Source organism: Rhinatrema bivittatum, chromosome 15, assembly GCF_901001135.1.
Source record: "Rhinatrema bivittatum chromosome 15, aRhiBiv1.1, whole genome shotgun sequence".
In the NCBI taxonomy this organism is placed as follows: Eukaryota; Metazoa; Chordata; class Amphibia; order Gymnophiona; family Rhinatrematidae; genus Rhinatrema; species Rhinatrema bivittatum.
Genome location: NC_042629.1, coordinates 23,090,811 through 23,115,410, shown reverse-complemented (window position 1 = coordinate 23,115,410; position 24,600 = coordinate 23,090,811).

The following is a 24,600-nucleotide window of genomic DNA, read 5'->3' as shown; positions in this document are numbered from 1 at the left end:
CCCAGTCCATCTGACACCGCTAACGTATGCCTTGCTGCCTCTTACCGTACAGTCTCATGGGTGTAGTTTAAATGCTGTAGCTATACCTACAATAAGTTAGCCTGGGCTTAACATTAATTGATATATTTTTATCTTTGTGCATAATAATCATCTGTTATCAATTATTTCAGTTCTTCTTGCCCTGACGTCTTGTCCATTGTCGTCACACTAGACAGAACTAGGTTTTGGATACCAGCTTTGTAATGTTTCCATAAACAGTCATTTTCCCGTGCAGCCTCTAGCAGAGACTAAGTAGGCTTTGTTTCCAAACATCTTAAACGGTTATAGATTATGTGCCTTATCTGCAGATACTGATAAAAACGGTAACGTGTGCATGCCAGCCAGACCAATGCACAGCACAGACTGTACTGCCGAAGCCCATAGGGACACACAGAGTGACCTTTTGGTAGATAACATTGTATATATCCTAAATGCTAATGGAGCTATCCTGTTGGGATCTGTGCATCCAATGTAATTAATAAGAGCTGGAATGGGCGCCCTCTCACTTGGAATTTCTTTACTTTTGCAAACAAGATTCTGGACTGGTGGTATGTGAAGAGCAAGCTGAGGATAGGCAGAAGGCTGGGGAGAAAGAGGAAGACCATTTCAGAGTTTCTGGGGGAGGAGCTCACGTTCCAGCCGTCCCCACAGCCATGAACAGCGCTCGCATTGCACACACACACGTCTCTGCTGACCTTTGCTAAACGGGGCATGGAGAGGGGAAACCTGTACTTAACCCAACATTTTAAAATAGCTGATGGCAAAGCATTATCCCCTGAACTTTGCTCAAGCTAATTCTGAGATTGCCAACTAAGGTTATCCATTTTGCTGTCTTTTTAGTAATAGGGACACCCTGTATACTAAACTGGGAGCCGAACCGTGTGTCTATGCACCCATTTTAAACCGGTCATGGGGAGGCTCTACCCAGCTAGCTAGGATAATTCACTTTAGCACAGCTGGTCTGCTAGAAGAAGAGAATAAATACTTTTAAAATAAATAAATATGGCGTTTACCAGCCAGATCCTCCACAGAACGTATTGCACATGTATTATACAGCACTGGCGTACAGTCAAATTAAAAAGAGACATTTCCTTGGGCATGGGGGTGGGGAAGAAAATTATGGTGTATGTTACGTGTCCCGGCCGCGTGGGTGCTGCGACCGGGCCTGCTCACCTTACCATGCCCTCAACCAGCTCCGGTCTCGCCACTGCCACCAGTTCCTGCCGTTCCTGTCGCTCACCACGGCCCTCTCCAGCTTCCTCCATGCCGTAGGCCTCACTGCGGAGCTCCTGCCGGGGCTCCGCGTCCTCCTGCTCCTCGGCCCCGCTCCTAGGCATGCATGAGGCCGACGTCACAACGTTTAAAGGGCCAAGTGTGGGAAACCCGGCTCGGACGCGCCCTGATGACATCATCAGCCCCTAGTACAAATAGCGAGGTCCTGTCCGCAGGACCTTGCCTTGGCAATCAGGTCGACACCGTGGTGCTCTGAGTTTGCCGTCTCCTTGTTCCAGCGTCTCCTTGTTCCAGCGTCTTCTTGTTCCAGCGTCTCCTTGTTCCAGCGTCTCCTTGTTCCAGCGTTTACGTGTTCCAGCGTCTCCTTGTTCCAGCGTCTCCTTGTTCCAGCGTCTCCTTGTTCCAGCGTTTACGTGTTCCAGCGTCTCCTTGTTCCAGCGTCTCCTTGTTCCAGCGTCTCCTTGTTCCAGCGTTTACGTGTTCCAGCGTCTCCTTGTTCCAGCGTTTACGTGTTCCAGCGTCTCCTTGTTCCAGCGTCTCCTTGTTCCAGCGTCTCCGTGTTCCAGCGTCTCCGTGTTCCAGCGTCTCCTTGTTCCAGCGTCTCCTTGTTCCAGCGTTTACGTGTTCCAGCGTCTCCTTGTTCCAGCGTCTCCTTGTTCCAGCGTCTCCTTGTTCCAGCGTTTACGTGTTCCAGCGTCTCCTTGTTCCAGCGTCTCCTTGTTCCAGCGTCTCCTTGTTCCAGCGTTTACGTGTTCCAGCGTCTCCTTGTTCCAGCGTTTACGTGTTCCAGCGTCTCCTTGTTCCAGCGTCTCCTTGTTCCAGCGTTTACGTGTTCCAGCGTCTCCTTGTTCCAGCGTCTCCTTGTTCCAGCGTTTCCGTGTTCCAGCGTCTCCTTGTTCCAGCGTCTCCTTGTTCCAGCGTTTACGTGTTCCAGCGTCTCCTTGTTCCAGCGTCTCCTTGTTCCAGCGTTTACGTGTTCCAGCGTCTCCATGTTCCAGCGTCTCCTTGTTCCAGCGTCTCCTTGTTCCAGCGTCTCCTTGTTCCAGCGTTTACGTGTTCCAGCGTCTCCTTGTTCCAGCGTCTCCTTGTTCCAGCGTCTCCTTGTTCCAGCGTCTCCTTGTTCCAGCGTTTACGTGTTCCAGCGTCTCCTTGTTCCAGCGTCTCCTTGTTCCAGCGTCTCCTTGTTCCAGCGTTTACGTGTTCCAGCGTCTCCTTGTTCCAGCGTTTACGTGTTCCAGCGTCTCCTTGTTCCAGCGTCTCCTTGTTCCAGCGTTTACGTGTTCCAGCGTCTCCTTGTTCCAGCGTTTACGTGTTCCAGCGTCTCCTTGTTCCAGCGTTTACGTGTTCCAGCGTCTCCTTGTTCCTGAGCCTTCGTGTGTTCCTGTGTCCTTCCCAGATAGTACCTTCTCGGACTGATATCTGGTACTGACCTCTGCCTGCCTGACCATCCTCTTCGTCTGCCGCCTGGAACTGACCCTCGCTTGCCTTGACAACACTCAGACTGACCTTGGTATTTGACCCCTGCTTTGGCTGACCACTTCTGGACTGATACTCTGGCTCTGACCCTTGCGCTTTACTCGGACACTCTCTTCTGGCCTACTGTGACTACCAGACCAACCTGCTTGGAATCCTCCTGCGGCTTCCACCTGACCAGACCCGCAGTCGCTGCCTGTCTCGCCCAGAGAACCTTCCTGAACTGTTACCTCCCTGAGGTCTCCGGAGCTTCCAGTTCGGGTCTAGTCCATCCTCTCTGCATCAGCCGCGCACCCTTGCTCGTGGGAGACCATCCGAGGCCCAGGTGGTCCAGGTACCCAAGGATTCAACCTGCGGAAACCCTGGACTGTTATTGGGGAAGCTCCTGGTGGCAGGCGCTCTCTGGGTCCGACCAGAGGGCTGTACCAATCCTGCACCAGGCCAAGGATCCACCTCCAGCGCAACAGTCTATAAGTTAATTTTTAAATCTGCATGCATAATTCTTCCCCCAGCCCACAGAAATAATAGGGGCTAGGAGACAGCTTAGTGAAAACTGCCCCTTGAATGTACCTTGCCTGATACCAATCTCATGCTCATTCCTTAAATATCTACTCTCAACACCTAGTTTTATTTTAAGAATATTGACCACTAATAAATCCCCCCAGGCAATGTTCAGTCAATCAGATTGCTCAATTAATTGACACGCCTCCCTGATAACATGGAAACCGTACAAAATGTCAGCATGCAGTAGAATGGCGCTTGCACTGTTACAGAGAAGGCACTATGAGATTTTTTTTCCTGGCACATTTTTAAGCTAAAGAGAAAATAAAATTATTATAAATCACCTGAAAATGCAAAATGTGAGGATGTTCTAAAATACATTCACAGGTGTTATTGTTAGTATCTCTTATTATGTAAGAGTGTCATCATGCTCACACTTGGCTTGCCTTGCTTCACTCCTTGTGGTCAAATATGCTTATAATGACACTCTTTTTTAATAAGATAGACCAGGAACAACACCTGTTAACTCATATGAAACTGTTAAGCAGGCATTTATTTTAACCCTTTCAATTGCACATCTCCTGCACACACAACAGTAAAAATATACAGTGTGCAATTATATTTAACATCAAGAAAAATGTTCTTTTATATTACCCATAAAGCATACTGCATACATTGCTGAATGGCTAGTTATTTCCTTTAGTTTTTGACATTTTTAACGGCCAATGTCTTTCTTTTAATCAGCCAATACCTTGTAGTTCATACATAAAAAATTAGATTGTGGCTTCCTTCATCAAGTATTGTGGTTGTAATTAAAGATAATAGCAGTGCTGTGAACTGCAGTGCATAGCAATGGGGAATATGACTATTGATCAGTGAGTAGGTCATGCCTGTTTGGTCTGGCATAATTTGCAGGGGCTGGGGGAAGTCAGTCAACAGTTCAAACTTAGGCTGGTGGATCTTTGTGCTTTAAGAACTGATTTCTTGTTTGATCAGTAAACGTGAAATGCATTATGGCTGATTTTTTTCGCCGTTTCTCTGGCAGTTTGTTCCTAGGGCCGGTTTTAATGCTAGTGGCATCCTGTATAAACAGCAGGAACAGTGCTCTCCATGGTTGAGGGCGGGGGACGTTCTCCCCATAGAACACTATGGCCAGTGGTGTCCCTTTAAAGCCGACACAGCATCCCTAAAGCAGCAGTGCCATGCTCTCCATGACTGGGGGGGGGGGGGGGGGAGGTTTCCCTCGAGTGCGCTGGCAGTGCTGTTTTAAAGCTACCACAGTGCCTCTGAAGCAGCTGTTATGAATCGGAGAGTGGACCCCTGTTAAGAGGTAGAGTCAGCGCTGCCTAGAAGGAAGTTAACCCTCATCAGTCTCTACCGTCGGATGGCAAGGCATGTTGAAGATGTTGAGATGAAGGCTTCACCCTGGAAGCTCATGATCCCCCCAGGAGGAGCCCGTAGGGACACGGCCACTGGGACTTAGGAGACTCCCTGATGAATGAAGATGGTCTGGATGCAGGCACCTCCTGCAGGTCGTGGGTTCCAGACGGCTGGCGCCTCCAGCAGGTCGTGATCAGTCAGGGAGTACACGTTGAAAGATAGTCCCAATCCAGTCTAAGGGTCGAAGTCCAGAGAGAGGTCGAGAGCCGGTCCAGGAGCAGACGGGAGAATGGTCCGAAGCCAATCCAGGAGCAAAGAAGGAGAAGGGTCCAGAGCCAGTCCAAGTCAATACCAGAAGATCACCACCACTGGTCTGAGGGTCAGGAGCCAAAGAATCAGTCCAACGAGAGAAGAGCAAAAGTGGGGCAAAGAGCAGATCCGGAACACCGACACAGGAGCCAAGCACAGAGCCTCAATACCAAGGCAAGGTCTGAGTATCAGACCTTGCCTTATATACCGGAACTGGAAGGGGAGTCCCCGGGGGAGCCATGACAATTTCCTGTCATGGCTCCTTTAAATTCTCTCTTCAGCCGCGCGCGCGGCTCCTAGGAGGCTGAGGGGAGGAGCCAGACCGCCGAACCCATGTGGTCGATTAGGCAGCGGCAGAAGCCGCGAAGAAGTTAAGACAGAGGCCTGCCTGCCTGCCATCGCAGGAGCCCCCGATGCTCCCGGTGAGTTAGTTATCGCCGTGGCCACCGACCCGACCCCGGTCGCAGCCTGCCATGGCTGGCGGCCATGACACCTGGCCGCGGGGCGCCACAGCCGGCGTTTCTAACAGCAGCAGTGCTATGTGCAGCTGCACAGTTTGCACACACTTAAAGCCAGCCCTCTTTATTCCTAACTTTGTAAAAATGAATTGAAGAACAGGGATCATTCAGAGATACTAAGTCTCTAGTGACTACACTGCCCCAGTATTTATGGAAGCTTGAATATCTTTACATATAAATATGAATTCCAAATTGAAATCTCTATACTTTAAAGGAGCAATTAACATTTCTTGGATAGCAAGAATTGTAGTAAACATACTGTAATATAATGGGGGTAATTTTAAGACTGTAAAAGTTTGTGAGAACACTTTACCCATGGTCTTTGCACTAATTTTCAAAGCATGCGCATACTTTCACTTTGAAAATTACTGCAAGAAAAATGCCCATTCACATTTGTCCCTGCTAATCTTTGTGGGTTCATTTAACAGCAAAAGCTATGTGCATACCGAGGGAGATCGCGATGACTTGGAGAAGGGCTAGGTAAACTGATGGTCTAATCAGTGAAACTGGTAATTTCGATTACGTGCATATGCTTTACAATGTATTGATTCATGGGAGTAAGTCCTGCTTTATTTTTGCGCCTTCATTTTTACACTAGGTAGGAAAAGTACGTACTTCCAATGCATTGCATGTTTTTGTGTGTATGTGTTGCAAGGTAGAGAAACGCTTGTGATGCTTGTGGGTTATAAATCCTATTGTAAATCTACGCATGAACATATACAAACATGTGCTGCTGTGGCAGTTTTTTTAAAGTTGTCTTCCCTGTACAAACTGCATCCCCACCCCCAGTAGCCCCTCGCCCTACTGCAAATAAAAATGCGTGCACAAAGGCCCTACACACTTTACTCTTACCCGCATTTAGGCCACACAATTTCCTGCAGGTAAAGCACTGTTTGACCCTCATAAGGGTAATTTTTTACAGCACACATATAACTGTCGGCAAATATGCACACAAGTTACACCAGTAATCTAAGCGAACTTACGTGCATATATATACTTTGAAAATTATCCTTTCTAATGTACCTACGCATAAATATACCTACGAATTTTGGGGGGAAATGTACGTGCATACTTTTAAAAAGCCAAAAACATATGCAATTGCCAACCTCTGCCCAACTCCACCCCCTGGACCTCCTCCAATCAGTCTAGGTACACTTAGTAACATAGTAAATGATGGCAAATAAAGACCAAAATGGTCCATCCAGTCTGCCCAGAAGTTTTTTTAGGGTCATAACTGCCACTCCATGCTGGTTATCTCCAAGTCTTCTGTTAAGGGTAGTAACTGCTGCTTCATGCAGGTCACTCCAAAAAAGAAATGTAAACTTTAGGTGTTAACAGAGGTTACCCCATGTCTTCATTTCCATTCCCTAGCAATTAGGGAGCCACAGGGGCAGATTTTCAAAGGGGTACGCGTGTAAGATACACGTGTAACCCCTGAAAAGCTGCCCCTTCCAACCCCTGCGCGCGCCGAGCCTATGTTGCATAGGCTCGGTGGTGCGCACAAGCCCCGGGACGCTCGTAAGTCCTGGGGCTTTCCTGGGGGGCGTGTCGGGGGGCATGTTGCGGCCAGCGCGTCATCGGGGGCATGGTCGCGGCCTCCAGACCAGTCCCTGGACCGGAACATGGCACACCGGCAGCCGGCCCGGGCAGGCGTAACTTTTGAAATAAAGGTGTGGGGGGGGGGGGAATTAGTTAGGGCCAGGGGGCGGGTTAGTTAGGGGAAGGAAAGGGAAGGTGGGGGGCACCGGAAAGAAAGTTCCCTCCGAGGCCGCTCCAATTTCGGAGCGGCCTCGGAGGGAATGGAGGCAGGCTGCACGGTTCGGCGCATGCAGGCTGCCAATTTTGCACAGCCTGCATGCGCCGACTCCGGATTTTAAAAGATACACGAGGCTACGCACGTATCTTTTAAAATCCGGCGTAGTCTTGTTTGCGCGTACTTTTTTAAAAATCTGCCCCACAGTGTTTATTCCATGCCCTTTTGAATTCCATTAAAGTTTTTGACTTTGCCATCTTTTCTGGGAGAGTATTTTATGCATCCACCACCCTTTCTGTGAAGAAATATTTCCTTTCATCGTTCCTGAACCTTCCCCCTTGGAGTTTCATATTGTGACCCCTAGTTTTAAAACTTCCTTTCCGTAGGAAAAGATTTGATTATTGTGCATCAATTCTCTCCCTGTCTCTTTTTTCCTCCGGGGTATACATGCTTAGGTCCTTCAGTCCCATCTCCTAATTCTTTCCATGCAGACATCACATCATTTTGGTTGCCTTTCTCTTGAAGGCGTCCATCCTGTCCTTATCCTTTTTGAGATGAGATCTTCAGAACTGAACATAGTACTCTAGGAGAGGCCTCACCAAAGACTTGTACAGGGGCATTACCACCTCCTTTTTCCTGCTGGCTATCCCTCTCTCTGTACAGTCCAGCATCCCTCTGGCTTTAGCCACCGCCTTGTCACATTGCTTCACCACCTTCCGTCAGACTGAGGTTGCTCTCCCAGTCTGTGCACATCAGTCTTTCACCCCCCATCACATACAACGCCTTTAGATTTCTGTACCCCAAATGCATGACTCTGCACTTGCTAGCGCTGAATCCCAGCTGCCAAACCTTTGACCACTCCTCAAGCTTTCCTAGGTTATTTCTCATTCTCTCTACTCCTTCAGGTGTGTCCATTCTGTTGCAGATATTATTGTCATCTACAAAAAGACAAACTGTACCGTCTAATCCCTCCACAATATCATTCACAAAGACATTGAACAGAAACAGACCCAGAACCAATCTTTGAAGAACTCCACTTATCGCTCGTCGTTCTTTAGAGTAGGTTCCATTTATTACTAGTCACTAATGTGTGTGTCAGTCAGTTATTTTGTAATCCATCCCACCACCTTGGGGCCAACTCCCAGGCTTCTCATTTTATTCATGAGTCTCTTATGCGAGACTGTATCAAAAGCCTTGCCGAAATTCAATAAACACTTTGAGTGTTGTTCCTTGATCTAATTCTCTAGTCACCCAATAAAAAAAATCACGCAGATTTGTTTGATAAGATCTTCCTGTGGTAAAACCATTTTGCCTCAGATCCTGTAACCCACTGGATTGCAGACAGTTCATTATCATTTCCTTTAGCAGACTCCATTAATTTACCCATCTCCAAGATAAGGTTAACTGGCCTGTAGTATTCAGTCTCCTCCCTACTACCACATTTGTGAAACAGGACCACAATGGCTCTTCAGAGCTCCCTTAATATCATGGATGTATCTCATCCAGTCTCATGGCCTTGTCCACTTTTACTTTCGTTAGTTCCACCCCAAACACTCCACCGTCATCTGTACACTTCCCAACCAGCAACAGTCCTTTTTCAATGTCTTCCTTAGTGAAAACCAAACTGAAATATTTGTTTAATATTTCTGATATTTCTTCATCTTTTTCCACACTGTGCTCCTTGACTCCTTTCAATCTTAGAATGCCACCTCTGGTTTTCCTCCTTTCTGATACTCGTATATCTGAAAAATGCATTATCACCATGCTTTATCTTTTTGGCGATCTTTTCTTCCTCTCAAACTTGTTATCATGTTTATTTTCTTCATTTCCTTCAGCTTCACCACATATTCTTCCTACAACATTTTGAATGCCAATCTTTTTGCCTTTATTTTCTCTGGCACCTCCTTGGAGAACCATATTGATTTCCTTTTTCTTACTTTTCTGTACTTTTTTTTTAAATAAAGGTTTGTTGCCTTTGTTATAGCTTCTTATAATTTGGGCCACTGTTGTTCCACTTCACATATCTCCTCCCAGCCTTTTAGCTCCTCCTTGAGGTACACTGCCATTTTACCAAAGTCTGTATTTTTGAAATCCAGGATTTAGAGAATTCTCTCCCTCTTGGCTATTATATCAAACCATACTGTCTGATGATAACTTATGTCCATTCGTGAGGACCAGGTCCCATGTCGCTCCTCCCCTCATAGGTTCCATCACCATTTGTCTGAGAAGATCCCCTTGAAGGGCATTTCCCACTTCTTGCAGATATTGCAGCAGGGATACGCCAATCCACATTAGGCAGATTAACATCTCCAATGAGTAATACTTCCTTCCTTCCCACCTTTTGAATGTCTTCAGTCAGATCTGTCTGATTTGGAGGCCTGTAGATAATGCCAGTGTAAACGGAAGTATGTATCATCACCTTTTTTTTTTTTAAAGACAGCCCACAGTGCTTCTTCCTTTCCCCACATTTCAGTTGCTCGCACATTGTTTTTCACATATAGAGTTACTCCTCCCCCATTTCTGTCATCTCAATCTTTTCTGCACAAGTTATAGCCTGGTATAGCTTTATCCCATTCTTGAGTCTCTCTGAACCATAATAGCAACAATATCAGGGTCTGCCTTCATTGTTAGGGCCTGAAGATCTGAAATTTTATTGCCCAGACTACGAGCATTTGTGCTCATAGTTTAGCTTTTATCACTCAACTTGGAGCTCTTCCTGGACACCTTTTCTGCCCTTTTGTTTAAAAGTGGACTATTGAGCTGATTTTTATTAATTTCTCCACCACATCCTATATTTATCTGTGGTGGCATTCCAACTTCCGTCCTCTAGTTTAAATGCCTTATGACATATGATCTGAATTTCTCACTTAGGATCCTTTTTCCTGCCTTGGAAAGATGACATAGGCCAACTTTTCCATAGTGTCTTTTACAAGGCCCCATCCCCCAATATATCCAAAACCTTCCTTACACCAGTTTTGAGCCCTGTATTGAAGTTATCTATATGGGTTAGACTTTCCTTCCCATTTCTGTGAATATGTAACACTTCTGAAAAGGCAATAGACTTCGCCATGTGTCCAGAGTGCTTCCTCAGAATCTGGAAATCGCTCTGTACTATTTCTAGTGAGGTCATTGGTCCCCAGATGGATAACATTGATGAGTCCTTACTTTCTTCTTTAATTGCATTGACTATCTGGTTTGCATTTCTTCCTGCTGAGGATCCTGGAAGGCATTTAACTAATGTGTAACCCTCAAAATTTGTGCCTCTGATGACCGAGTCTTTTTGATAGTGTTAGGGGTTTCTGTGAGCATTGGGTCTCTTCTTTCCTTTCAGATATCGTTTCAGTTTCCCTTTCTATAGCATCTTCATTTTCCAGTACAGAAAAGGCATTATGCCTTACCTTATCCTACTAGAGCTCCATTATTCTTGCTTTCTGACTCTTCTGTGAGAGGAGGGGCAGGTTTTCTGAATGCTGTAACGTGGGGTAGGTTTCTTTGGACATACATGCATAAGTTTACTTGCATATCAAGTGGGCAATTTTAAAACAAGCCATTTCTGTGAGCAAAGCACTGTTTTATCTGCAGAAATGCCTTTGAAAATGTCCCTTATGGGGCCCTGATTTTTAGTTATTTATGCGTGTAAAAAACAATTTCATGAATGTAAATGGCTGTTATAAAATAGCCCAAGGCTCAGTGCACGTAAAAGTAGACACAAAATCTCATTTCATGTGTTCTGTTACTCGTATTCAGAATAGATGTTACAGGGTTGGGGGATTTAGGCATAGACTTTTGCATTTTAAAAAACAGTATGTGTATATTCACCTGCACAACTTATACCCTTGATATAGCAGTCATAACTTTCTGTGAGTGGATTTGTGTGTGTTCCAAGCCACTTACAAGCAAATACTCAAAGCAAACTTGTACACATTAGATTCGCTTTGAAAATGAAACCTGAAGCCTTCATATAAAAGGTTATAAAATTGCCTTGATAATGTTCAAGGAATGGTCATATGGACAGGTGTACGGTGTTTTACCCACAGCATGAATGGGGATTCTTTTCTTTGGGAAAATTAGAACTACATGTTCCTACATGCAGTGGGGCAAAACTTGGATTGGCTCAGCCTGCCCTTTATGAGATGGAACTGTCTGGTCATCCCTACACATTAATTGTAATTTAATCTGTTGTGTGGTACACAAGCAATAATATATATTTAGCCACTTTTAAAGTAGGTGTTTCCTGGAACATCTTTGGGTTGAGGGAATTAACTACACACGTTGAAGTTTCAAATATACATGTGTGCTTTCTCCTGCATAACCACAGCCATGGATACAGCAGGGACAAAGCACATGCTTACTTTTGACACAAAAGTGTTACTGATTTTCAAAAAGAAATTACCAGTGTACTTTCTCTTTGAAAATTCAGAAATGCTTAAAAGACAAATTTTTAAAAGCCTTACATGAGCCAAAGCCAGGAGATACACACAGAAGATGGGCCGGCGTGTGCCACGCGGATTTTAAAAGGCGCATGAGTACGCGCATATCTCCCGGTTCACACACAAACCTTTTTGTTGAAAAAAGGGGCAGGGCGTTGGTGTGGTCGGGGCATGGGTGTTCCTGGATTTTTTAATGAAACCAGCGCGTAAGTATTTAGGTAGAGAAGCACACGCCGGGGGTCTCCTACCGAGTAACTTTACTTCTGCTATAGATGGCGTGTAAGTCATGAAACAATAAAAACTAGCCTAGTGAGCGGAAGGGTTAGGGCTAAGGGTAAAGGGGAGGCTATTTAACTATGGGGGGGGGGGGGGGCGGGGTTGTTTAGAAAGTCCTATCCTTTACCTAGGTGAACTGGGAATGAACTGGGGAAACTGGTAATTGCGTTGGTGTGCGTATCTACTGAAATTTTCTCACGCGGTAGAGGTGGAATTTGTGCGCACATACGCACATCTATATAAAATTGTGCACACATACACATGCACACAAATACCTACGGATCTTATAAAATGGCCACGTCCATTGGCAAGACCCAGCATACACGCATACATGTGCACCCATGCGGCTGTTTAAATTCATCTTCCCCGTGACTACAAAGGTCCACAGGTACTCTGTCCCTAGGTGGATTTGGGAAATTTTGCTCCCTTCTCCCCCTCCAAAGGATCTTCACATCCCAGATTTCTTTTGAGTGACATGAGACCAAGGATGTCAGCATCCTAGAAAAGCATCAGGATCCCTTCATTGCAAACCTCCTTCTTATTCTACTGAAAAATATATTTAATGTCACTCAGTAGTGTTCGGTGACCTCTGCAGAGCTGTTCGGCATTGACACATTATGGTTATGTTGAACTTTGATAACATTTTCTACTGATCTAATAATAAAAAATGACTCTCAAATATAACACAATACATTTTTTTCTGAGAAGACTGTTTGTACCCTTAAGATTTTTTTTTTAATAAAATGAATTATTTTACAAGAATATAAAATAATTTGAAAAAGAAACCTAGCGTTATTTTTTTCCCCATAAGTTCTGTTTTATCAAATCACAGCTCCTTTTCTCCAGTTGTGGGTGTGACGGGCATTGAAAATAATTAGCTATGAGGTCCATATTCAGAGTCCAGCTAGCACTCAGTGGTTTCAATAGTAAAACCGCACTACTGAATATAGCTGGCTATCTTAAAGTTAACCGGCTAACTATAGCCGCCTAAATTTAGGACAGATCTTTGGCTCAACCAGACTTAGCCTGGCTAAGTCATCCGGCTAACTGAATATCGGAGTTAGACAGCTTTGCAGAATGATGAATCCTGCGAAAAAGGGGGCGGGCCTGTGAAAGGCTGCAGCCATTTGCACCATGGCGGTGAAACTTTGTCGGCCACAGTGCAGCCGGCTGCAGCTTTTCACACAAATAGCACCACCGTAAAAGGTGGTGCTATTCGCTGCGCTACTGCCGGCGATAATGTTCCTCACATTATCGCCGGCAGCGGTGCCGCGGCCGACTCCTCCCCTCCCGGTCATTTACTTCCTATCGCACGTGAAAAGGCCCTTTTCACGTGCTTCAGGGGTTTATCGCTTGCGTTAGGGCCTTATCGTGTGCGATAAACCTTTAGAAAATAACCCACTTAGCCAGCTAAATTCTAGCTGGTGAATTTAGCCAGCTAAATGGCCAAATATTCATTTAGGGCCAGATTTTAAAAAGCGTTTACATGCGTAAATCTGGGTTTTATGCATGTAAATGCACTTTACTCGAGTAAGTGGGCTTTTGAAAATTGCTACAATATATGCCATTGAATCGTCCATAGGATTTATTCGCATAAGTGCACTTTGCGTGAGTAAATGGCTTTTGAAAATTGCTACAATAGTAGTTACATTTATGCGCGTAACTCCTTTGAAAATTACCCCCTTAGCTAGCTAACTCCTGAACTAGCCGGCTAGATACTTTTGAATATGGACCTCCAAATGACCATTTCATGATGCCACATTTCCATCTTTGGTACACAAATTTGCATATGTTCATTATATGATTTTTTTTGTGTAATAAGTACATCACTGAACATTTAAGGTGGTTTTTCCTTATAGGAAACTAGGCAAGTCTGGCGATTACAAGCACCAACCAATGGCAAATGTGATTCAAACACAGAGAAGAAACCTTGAGACCCAGAGCCAGCAAATTAGACAGCATCATGGAAAGAACGTGGCTTTTAAGAAGGGAATCTTTGGAGAAGACCTCTGCTGTGAGAAGACCAGCGCATAGTCAGGAAGAAGGAACTGTGTTGAAATTTGTGAAGAAACAGACCCAGAAACAAATAAAAGAACACTTAAGTTTGGCCACTTGGTGGTACTGGGGCTGTCGGGGCACAGTCCAGGACAGAATATGGGCAACAACCTTCCACAACAAGGCAAAATGGTAAAATGCTCAATAAGAGGTCAGCTTTAAAAATGCTTGATAACATCACAATTTGTTCTGATCTCACTGAGATTTCAGCTTGTCCACTTCTCTTTAGGAAAGAAGTAGGGATTCTAAGTTACGGGGCATCAAAGGCCCTAGAAAAAATGTGAGCCTGGGTATTCCACTGTCTGTGGAACAAATCTGAATTAAATTGAATGAACAGTTCAAATGTTTTTGTGGGGAACAAAACAGGAAACAAGGCGTAGAGGTCATTATTAACTGGATAAACCCCAAGATTTGAATTTTCCAGCCCTCTCACCAGTGAAATTTTAGCTGCGGATGGCATTACTCCCGCTAAAATTTGCAGGATAAAAAGAGGTAGGGTGGGAATATTTCAGGAACGTGGCTAAATTTTATCTGGCTAGTGCTGATTTTCCACATTAGCTAGAGAAAATTAAGCAGCCAATTCTGGTTAGAAAATAGCTGTTCTGAACTTAACTTTAGCCAGGTATATTCAGTGGTAGACTGATCTGGCTAAGTGCTGAAGACTAGCTGGACAAAGATACCCAAGGAACTTTCCCACTCACCAGTCAACAGAATATTGACCACTTAAAATATAGCGAGTCTTTGCAAAAGCTGCATCAGTGGCAGGTGGCAGAATATATTTTAACCCTGTCTGCTGTAGGTTTTTATGAGCTAAACACGCAAAGAGAAACATAACCTTTTTTTTTGGAGGGGAGGGGTTGAATTAAAGATTAAAAAAACACTCATAGATTGACTCTTTCTATAAACTGCAAATGCAGAGGGGTCGGAAATAGAAGGCAAGCAAAAAGATTGCCTGGTGTACCCCCAAGCTGCAAGATGTTTGTAGGGGTGTGCTTGGGAAAAAAAACCATTTTATTTTGTTTCATGTTCCCATCTATATGTTATTTTCCATTTGTTTCATTTTTAGCACCCATTATATTTTTAATGCACATACTTTGGTGCAATTCTTTTTTAAATGCACTAAAATGCTTTAGTGTATACTAAAATTACGTAATTGAAATGAATGATATTTTGTTAGTCTTTCTGATGTTTTGGATAGGAAACAACATGAAATAAAAGAGGAAATATTGCTGTGCGTCATTTTAAAATAACCGTGAATCCCTAGAAGTTTGCCTTTTCAAGGACTTTCACATATCGGTGAATGCTAGTTTACTATATGTCAGCATGGATATACTAAAGAAACATGATCACAGAAAAAGACCATTACGGCATATCCAGTCTGCCCATCCACACCAACTATGCAGCTTTACGATCCCTATCACTCCCTCAGAGATCCTCAGTGTTCATCCCATGCCCTCTTGAATTCACACGCTCATTGGAGGGGCTCTTCCATACATCCACCACCCTCTCTATAAAGAAATATTTCCTTAGATTACTTCTGAGTCTACCCTCTTTCACCCTCATCTCATGACCCTCTCGTTCTAGAGCTTCCTTTCCTTTGAAAGAACTCCACCCTCCTCTGCATAGAAACCTTGGAGGTATTTAAATGTCTTTATCATATCTTCCCTACAACAACATCAAGTGTGCATGCCACAAAGTGTCTAAAATACAGCCAAGCAAGAGTCATTGTGTTTTCATCTATACCTTGAGAACCTGAAAATCATTTATAGAGCAAAATTACAAAGGTCATAGAGATACGTAGTTAATCTAGTAAATTAATTATCTTTGGTGATTAGAATGCCAAAGTAACATTGGGATGGGTCGCTTACCATGGATGCACACTTTAGGAAATAAATGCACTTGTTGCATTTTGATTGGTGATTGTATTGTGAACCATGTCATAATAGACTCTTATAGACTCCCTGCTAAATCAGGCAGATTAAATTCTCTAAAACAGCGGTTCTCAACCGGTGTCGCAACACACCAGTGTGTTGCGGCTCCCGGTGTCCCACTGCCCCGCTTGTACTTCCCTTCTCCCCAGGGGCGGGGCCAAAGAATGGAGAGACACTGCGTGCCACCGCCGGCTGAAGAGTAGAGAGACCTGTGCGCCACCGCTGGAGGCCAGGCCAGTGGCAGCTGAAGAGTGGAGAGACCCTGCACACCGCTGGAGGCGGCTGGAGAGACGTTGCACGCCGCTGGAGGTCAGGCCAGTGGCGGCTGATAAGCGGAGGCCAGGCTTATTGGGCCAAACAATGAGAAGAGGCTCCATGTGAGCTTGTGTGTGTGTGTGGTAGAATGGGTGCCTGGGTGTGTGCATGGCAGCTTCATGTTTGTGGTAGAATGGATGCCTGGGTGCGTGAGTGGCAGCTTTGTGTGTGTGTGTGTGGTAGAATGGGTGCCTGGGAGCGTGAGTGGCAGCTTTGTGGATTGTGGTAGAATGGGAGCAAGAGCATTTGTGTGTGATTGAGAGCTTGTATGTAAGTGACAGAGCATGTGTGTGATTGAGAGAGAGACTGGTTAGAGGTGATGTGTTTCTGTGAGAGAGAGACAGCCTGGTCAGGAAGATGACTGGTGTGTGTGTGTGAGACAGAGACTAGTCAGGGAGGTGACTGGTGTGTATATGTGTGTGTGAGACACACAGACTGGTCAGGGAGGTGACTGGTGTGTGAGTGGGAGAGACACAGACTGGTCAGGGAGGTGACTAGTTTGTGTGTATATGTGAGACAGAGACTGGTCAGGGAGGTGACTGGTGTATGTGTGAGGAAGATATACTAGTTAGGGAGGTTATTGGTCTGTGTGAGACAGAGACTGGTTGTGACTGGTTGTGGACCCTAAGGAAATGGACTGTGAGGACAGAGCTTCAGCAGCCACTGCTGCTTCTGGTGAGTGCTATTGGCCTGCAAGGGAAAGGAGTAGGAGAGTTGCTGGAGAGGATAAGTAAAGGTGGCTTTTTAAGTTTATTTTTCTTAATTGACTTCCATTTTAATTATTGGGTATTATGTGATGTGTCTGCTGTTTTGAAATATGTTATTGATATTTGGACAATTTTTAATAATTTTATGTGTTTTTAATTGTTGGATGTTATTCTGTTCATCAGCTGTTTTGTAACATTTATTGGTATAGTTTTACAATTATTTCTAAGTGGGTAACTATCTATAGCAGCTTGGCTTACTCTGTTTTCCTAATAGGAGGTGTATTAATGTTTAGGGCCTGGTTAACTATTTGTAGTGGTAAATTGCTGTCTTTTCATAAGGAGGGCTATTGTGCCTGCCAGTAAAGAGAGTTTATTTTGTTTTTACTGAGATGTCATCAGAACCAGAATATCTTTTTTTGTATGGTGAGTTGTACGGGCAATGCCCTAGTTCTGCTCTGCACCCATTTTGGGGGGTTGAGGGGGTTCCTGAGGATGCAGAATGTATATTTACATTTTGCCCCATGATGGTCATATGTTCAGTGTGTCACGCATGTGAGAACCATCTGTCAGGTATGTCCCAGCCGAAAAAAGGTTGAGAACCACTGCTCTAAAAGACTAACAGCAGAGCTGGGGCAATCTTCCTTCTGTGTATGCCGACTTTCAGCTCATCGACAATAGGAGATTCTCCTGTGGATAGGATCTGTTCAGCTGTTTAGGGACAATGGTGTCATTGTCAAAACATGAGACCTGCATGTCATGCTTTTGATAAGCCTTTACACGTGTGCATTAGAAGTTCTAAACTAACACAGGCTGTTGGTAGTCTCTATTCTTATCTGTAGGCCACTGAGTGCGGCAGAACTTCCAGAAGACAGAGAAGAAGCACTGGCAGCATAAGAAATGCCAGCAATAGCCTACATTACTTGTGAGTGTTTTTATCATAAACTTGTCTTCTTCATTTTAAGAAAGTGCAGTGAGAAAAAGCAATTTTATGGTCTGCAGTGTGACACTCCAACTGCCACCCCACTGCAAGCAACTACATTGTATCAGAATTGTCAGCCAGTCCAGCAATTTGATTGAATGACCCTCGTGCATTAAAGGATTTAGAAATTGGACCCTGTTGGGCCTCAGAGCTGGCGGAAGCACTAGGCGAGCTAAGCCTGAGTGCCGATCATTAGGGGGCATGAGCAACGGCAGCAAAGAGGAGTGGCCGCAAGAGCTAAAACATTTTTGGCACTTTAGGCAGTAAAAATTTAATGTGCATGGTAAAATGCCACTTAACATTGTATGCAATACATTTTATCGATTGCATGTTACATTTTTGCCAAGACAGAATGGCCATGCTAGCTACCTGCCGAAATCCCCTGTGCTATGAGATCAAAGTAAAAGGGCCAGTTAGCATGGGTGAAACGCTCCAGGGATTGTGAGCCCTTGGGCCACTGCTAGGTTGATGCAGCCTGGTGCGTGCAAGCACGGACCAGGCCCTAACAGGCGACAGCAGATATACCTCAAGGTAAAGAGTGGGAGACTAGACAAGAGTCTGGGCTGGCAGTTCACAGACAGATACAAAGTCCAAGCAATGGTCAGGGGAGGCAGAGAACTAGAAAGGTCAGTGTCCAGACAAGGGTCAGGGCAGGCAGAGATCAGAGTCAGAGTTATAGTCCAGGTAGAGGCCAAGGCAATCGGAGATACGGCACAGCAAGGGCAGAAGTCAGTTTGGGTCAGCAACAAAGCACAGTTGCTTACCTGTAACAGGTGTTCTGCTAGGACAGCAGGATGTTAGTTCTCACATGTGGGTGACATCATCGGATGGAACCCCGCACAGCCTGCCACTATCCACGTGTCCATGCAAGGTCTCCCCTTCAGTCTATTAACATTCCAAAATACGAACGAAAAATAAAACAACAAACCGAAGGTGAACCCAACATCGTGGGGAGGCGGGTGGGATTCCTGAGGACTAACAATCTGCTGCCCTAGGAGAACACCTGTTACAGGTAAGCAACTGCGCTTTCTCCTAGGACAAGCAGGATGGCAGTCCTCACATTTATTTATTTATTTTACATTTTCTATACCGACCTTCATGAAAAGATTCATATCAAACTGGTTTACATGTGGGTGATTACAGAGCTCCAGACTGCCCCATTCAGCCACGGGGACCCACAGAGGCCGAACAAGGTGCTGACGGGCACACCACAACTGTGGCGCTGTGGGAGAACAGAAGGTGGTCTGGTCCCATAAGGAGCACAAGAGGAGAGTTGAGTTCAGCCTGGAACAGGTTGCACAGGACGGACTGACTGAAGGCACTGTCCTGATGGCTAACCCTGTCAAGGCAGTAATGAGCTGCGAACATGTGGAGAGAACTCCAGGTTGCAGCCCAGAAATTTCTGCAATGGGGACCGCACACAGGTGGGCCACCGACGCTGCCATGGCCCGCACAGAGTGAGCCTTCACCCTGCCAGCTTGCTGGAGTTCCACCTGAGCATAGCAGAAGGTGATACAATCCGCCAGCCAGTTCGCTAGGGTCTGCTTCCCCACCGCTGAACCCAGTCTGTGGAGGTCGAAAGACATGAAGAGTTGGGAGGACTGTCTATGGGCCGTTGTGCGATCCAAATAGAAGGCGGGCAGCCGTTTGCAGTCCAAGGTGTAGCGAGCACGTTCCCTTGGGTGGGAATGAGGCCTTGGAAAGAAGGTGGGGAGAATGATGGACTGATTGATGTGGAAAGCAGTCACCACCTTAGGTAGAAATTTGGGATGCGTACACAGCACCACAAGATCATGGAAGAACTTTGTGTAGGGAGCGTACATAACCAGGGCCTGGATCTCACTGACCCTGCAAGCAGAAGTGATCACCATCAGGAACATGACCTTCCAGGTGAACTTCAGGTCACAGGACTTAAGAGGCTCGAACGGAGGCCGCATTAGCTTTGCCAGGACAACGTTGAGATCCCATGGAGTAGCCAGAGGTCAAAATGGGGGCTTTAGTTGGATGAGGCCCCAAATGAAGCGTCCGACGAGAGGCTGGACCGAAATGGGCGCACTAGCGACACCCTGGTGTTAGGTGCTGAGTGCGCTGAGGTGCACGCAGACTGAGCTGGTCTGGAGGCCAGACTCGAACAGATGCCAGAGGTAATCCAGCAGACAGGGTAGCAGACAGGAGAATGGGTCCAATCCGTGGCCACTGCACCAGATGGAGAAACGCTTCCTCTTCGAGCTGTAAGACTTCCTGGTGGAAGGCTTCCGGGACTCGATCAAGATGCGGGACACACCGTCCAAGAGCTTGAAAGGCTAAAGGATCATGCGCTCAACATCCACGCCTTGAGGGTCAGGGCCCATAGATTCAGGTAGCGCAGGGTGCCCTGGTTCTGCGATATTAGGTCAGGCGCCATTCCCAGCGGGATTGGTGCATGCACGGACAGGTCCTGGAGGACAGGGAACCACACCTGCCTTGGCCAGGAGGGTGCCACTAGGATCATGGGCCCCCCATCCTCTTCGAGCTTCAGCAGAGTCCTCGAGAGGAGGGGGGGGTATGCATACAGAGACCTGCCCTCAGTGAAGGGAGAAGGCATCGCAGGCCAGATGGCCCTTCCCTGGAATCAGGGAGCAGAATCTGCTCACCTTGTGATTGAGAGGGGAAATGAATAAGTCCATGTCCGGCGTACCTCAGCAGTGGAATAAGTTGGCCACCACCGCAAGGTTCAGGGACCACTCGTGTGGTTGGAAGGACCGACTGAGGCAGTCTGCCAGTGTGTTAAGGTGGCCTGGCAAGTAGGTGGCCTGTACAGACATCTCTCTGGATAGGGCCCATGCCCAGACTTGCACTGCCTTCTGGCAGAGGAGGAACGAGCCCATACTGCCCCCCACATTGCTACCTTGTTGTCCATCCTGATCAGGATGTCCTTGGATGACAACTGGTCTTGGAAAGCCCACAGGGCATACAGGCTCCAGGACGTTTATCTAGCATCTAGCTTTGGCCACAGTCCAGAGGCCCTGAGTACGTAGGCTGTGTGGGCCCCCCATCCCTGAGGTGAGGATTCAGTGGTGAGGGTCACCTGGGGCTGCGCAGGTTGAAAAGGGAGGCTGCTCTCCAAATTGGGGAGGGCTTCTCACCAGACCAGGGAGAGTCGGAGGGGTACCTAGTGAGATGGAAGGACACCAATTGTGAATGGGGACCCGACGAGGAAAGACACTCGAGAACCAAGTTAAAATAGTTGAACAATTTCGAAGGAGTTTGAAGCTCCACAACTGTGAGGCTACTGCACCGCGGAAAAGAAGAGACTGAAGGGGGACCTCACGTGGACGCGCGGATAGTGGCAGGCTGAGCATCTGAGGACTATGATCCTGCTTGTCCTAGGAGAAAAGATCAGTCCGAGGAAGGCTGACTGGGAAGACAGAGGAACAAGGCTGGGCAGAGAGGCAAGGCTGGGTAGAACAAGAGTGCAGCGAGACAAGGTTGGACAAGGCAGGGATACAGCAAGGCAGGAACAGAAGCAACACAGCACCAATGACTAGCACTTGAAGACCTATTGCTGAGGCACCAGCTTGTTGCTCATAGCTTTCTTATATACTAATCAGAATGTGGTGTCATAGGCCACAGCCCAGGAAGTCCCAGCTGCAGGACCTCATAAAGAGCCTAGGATGCAGGAAGTCCTAGCCAGGATGTTTGGATGTAGCATGGTACGAGGCGCTACACTAGAGGTGAGCAGAAGTAAGGGGCATTACAATAGGGGACTCCCTGTCTCCCTGAACTGAAAATAGCCCCCATATGACCAATACAGAGGGTCAAGATCTTCATGAGCAGGAAGAACATGACAGCCCTCCTGCCTGCATAGCAGCTGCCAAAATATGCCATTACAAAATGCTTCATTATTTATGGTGAATGATGTGCTTTAGCATACATGGTAAACCGCTTCCTAGAGATGTCGTTTAGCAAGGCTGCATTGCCCTGCCCATGAAAACTCTGGACTGATAAAGACCTGGTTCTGGAAGGGTGAGTGGGTGGGGGCTCCTGCTATGTGAAGATGTAGAGGCTTCTGGGGGATACCACTGATGGGAGGAAAACATCTCAGGAGAGGAATCCCTCTTGAGGAGATGGCAGGGAATGCCTCTCGGGAAGATGGTGCTCAAGGGGATAAAAGGGGAAGTACTTTCTGCTTGATGGGTTTGGGGGAAGGGGCAATCCCTCATGCCCTTTCACTTTGGGCTGCTTAGCATGGGGGATTTTCGGTCATAGAAGGCCTGCTAAAAGTTTAAAACCAGGTCCAATTTTCAGGCTTTACTGTGCGAACAGAAAATAGCAGGTTATTTCCCATGGGCCTGGGAAAGCCTTATTTGCATAATGATACTTCTTCATTTGCATGAGAGACCATGCTAATTTTAGCATAAAATTGCTACATGGGGGTAACCTGCAGAGGACAGTAGATAGTACCATGGGAAACTTGCTGGGTAAACTGGATGGAGCATCAGTCCTTTTCTGCCATCATTTCTGTTTCTATGTGTCATCTTTCCATGCATGCTAAAATACTGCATAGTTAGGTCTCGACATGTGCACTCATCTGCTCGGCCTGTGAACTAGGATAGCAGGACTAGGGCCCTCTTCCTCCACAGACCTCTATATTTTGTTTCAATGCCTGCCTCCTGGCCTCAGAGCTCTGGGTATAGTGGTGCTGTTATTAAAAGGAAGTATGCCCACGGCCCGGCACTCACACCTTCTACACGGAAAGCCGGCAGGAGCATGAGTAGGGCCCTTGTGACGACTGTGGATTCACTGAATCCTTAGCCATACTGCCTTGTGATAACGGCACTGCTAAAGCCAGAGCTCCGGGGGTGGGTTGGGAAGGGAAGGGTTGGGAACTGAAGTGGTTTGCAGGTTTGAGATGGGGGAGGGGGGGGAGAAGAGGAGGAAACTAGAGGTCCACAGAGAACCATCTCTGCCAGGTAGTGAGGCAGTGAGAAAAGCCGAGGTTCACGACGGGTGGCGGCACAATACCTGCTTATCATGCGTGGTACAAAAGGCCCTTACTGTGCACATTTAGATGTCCCATTAAGAATTTCTATTGGTGCATATTTATCAGAAATAATAACATGACAACAATGTGGGCAAACCACTGCAGTGTGATTAATTTCACCTTCAACTAAGGCAATCTCCAGAAAAGCAGCTCAAAAAAGATGAGCTCACTCACTAAAATACTGCCTTACTGCACACTGAAACTCTGGATGTGAATTTCTTAAATAGAAAAATTGTTCAGGTGATTTATACTTGACAGTAATTGTTGCACCATGGCAAAAAAGCTGCAAAAGCAGGGTATAGGACTAGGTAAACTGCCATTTCCTGAAGAAAATAATCCACCTAATGCAGTCAGAATGGAGCGGAAGCAGCAGTTCTGAGGTGATCAAGACTTTTAGTCTTTTTTTTTCTTAAACAAATAAAATGCTCTTTTGAAATATTAGCCTCCTGGTTGAGCTTGTGTTTGTGGATGCCAGGCATTAATGATCCTGTTTTTAAAAGCTTTACTAATGTACAATCTGGACTGAGGTCAAAAGCAGAATGCCAGTAATTTACAGGACTGCCACGGATACTGCACTACCACCACCACTTCTGTTCTCCAGCTCCTCACCCCCTGCCCATCCTATCAAGGCACTCATTCCTAATATCCACGGATAAGAGAGGAGGAGGAAAAGGACAGTTCTCAAATGTGCACATGGCGACGTGTGCTTGTGGAGCAGGACATCCAAGACATGATGCTGGCATCATGGAAGAGGCACTGGCCACCACCGTCATCAAGTCCTGAGAATGAAGCTTGCAGGGTGTTCTAAGATGTTTTCTTTAAAAAGGTTCACCTGCACAAAAAAGCAGGTGCAAAAACTTCAAAGGGAAAGCCGGGCACAGGTAAATCTTATCCGTGGATTTTGTCTCAGCGAGGACCAGTCTGACAGTTGCCCTCCAAATCCTCTATTCTGCTTAGAGTTTTTAGAGAATAGTTTACTATTATTTGACCATTAAAACTGCTGATGAATATCTTACCTCACATAAATATATTTCACTCGACAGATCTAGGGATCAGTTTACCAACAGCTCCTTTTATCAAGTGGGAAAGTATGCCCAATGATATAACTCAACTTAAAATAGATAACGCGGTAATGCTCAGCTATGTGCTGGCTGTACTCTGGCTGATGGAATGTCTTCTGTGAAATAATGCGTCAAGGAAGAATCTGTATCAAGAGCTCCCTATTTAAATGGCTTGGACTGAATGGATGAAAAATCTGCATCTCCTTCCACTACAACAATATGAATATGGCAGTGAATAATCATTTCTGGACTACAGAAACAATCAAAAGCAATAGTAACAACTTGTGCTAGCTCTATTATATGAAAATGGTGGAAACTAGAGTCATTTGCTACTGAAGGGTGTTTTGCCACATATGACATCATTGGCGGAAATGTAACCTTTGGTGGATCTATTGGCAGTGTAACAAGATTCCTAGAAAGACTGGGCAGTATGACATAAAATGGAAGCACAAGCAATGCGGACATACATGTGATTTTACGTAATCATATCCCAAAATGATTTACAATCATATTCAGTACAGTTATGCACCTCAGAATGCCTAAGGACTATTATATTCTCTTAATGTGCTAATCTAAATCTATATGACTCAACCACAATCCAACTGACGTTTCCAACA